This window comes from Nanorana parkeri, unplaced genomic scaffold (assembly GCF_000935625.1).
Source record: "Nanorana parkeri isolate BGI_ZX_2015 unplaced genomic scaffold, ASM93562v1 scaffold2300, whole genome shotgun sequence".
NCBI lineage: Eukaryota > Metazoa > Chordata > Amphibia > Anura > Dicroglossidae > Nanorana > Nanorana parkeri.
This window is the reverse complement of record NW_017308568.1, coordinates 1-933: the sequence shown is the minus strand read 5'-3', so window position 1 is coordinate 933 and position 933 is coordinate 1.

The window sequence follows — 933 nt, the reverse complement described above, 5'->3', positions numbered from 1 at the left end:
TCCAGAGAACACGTCTCCACTTCTCTAGAGTCCAGTGGCGGCGCGCTTTACACCGCGGCATCCCACGCTTTGCATTGCACTTGGTGATGTGCGGCTTGGATGCAGCTGCTCGGCCATGGAAACCCATTCCATGAAGCTCTCTACGCACTGTTGTTGCGCCAATCTGAAGGCCACACCAAGTTTGGAGGTCTGTAGCTATTCTATTGACTCTGCAGACAGCTGGCGACTTCTGCGCACTGTGTGCTTCAGCATGCGCTGACCCCGCACTGTCATGTGACGTGGCCGACCACTTCCTGGCTGAGTTGCTGCTGTTCCCAGTTGCTTCCACTTTGTTATAATACCAGTAACAGGCGACCGCGGAATATTTAGTAGCCGGAAAATGTCACGGAACGCCTGAATCCAATGATTTGGAGGGGGAGGGGCCCAATAATTTTGGCAATATAGGGTATGTGACATCAACGTCAGATGCGCCATGTGACCTCTTTTTTTTTCGAGGGGGTCAGCGAATGCGGTCTGTGATCTTTGGTGGTGGTGGATTCACAGTGGTTCGTTGCTTTCCTAATTAGGGGTGGAGGGATACATATAATAGAGGAAGAAGAATGGACTGAAGTTTGGATCACCTCTCTCCCCCACACTCCGCTCTGGCTATGGAATGTCCCTCGGTACCCTCCCATCTAATATAAGTCATTGGACCTGTATAAGACGTGATGACATCATCGGTCCTTGGTCCGCCAGAGGCCGGGGGGGAGAAGAGCGGAATTGAGGGATTCTGAAAGAAAGGACGCTTCGGCTACAAATACGTCACTTCCACATATTTAGACACCAGAGACTTCCTGATCAGCAGCTGCCGAGATAAAATTGTGGCCCTGGCACCCTGGTGTGCCTCCAGGCCTCCTCAGGGGTGCCTCAACATTTTGTGGTAGTAGGACTGTG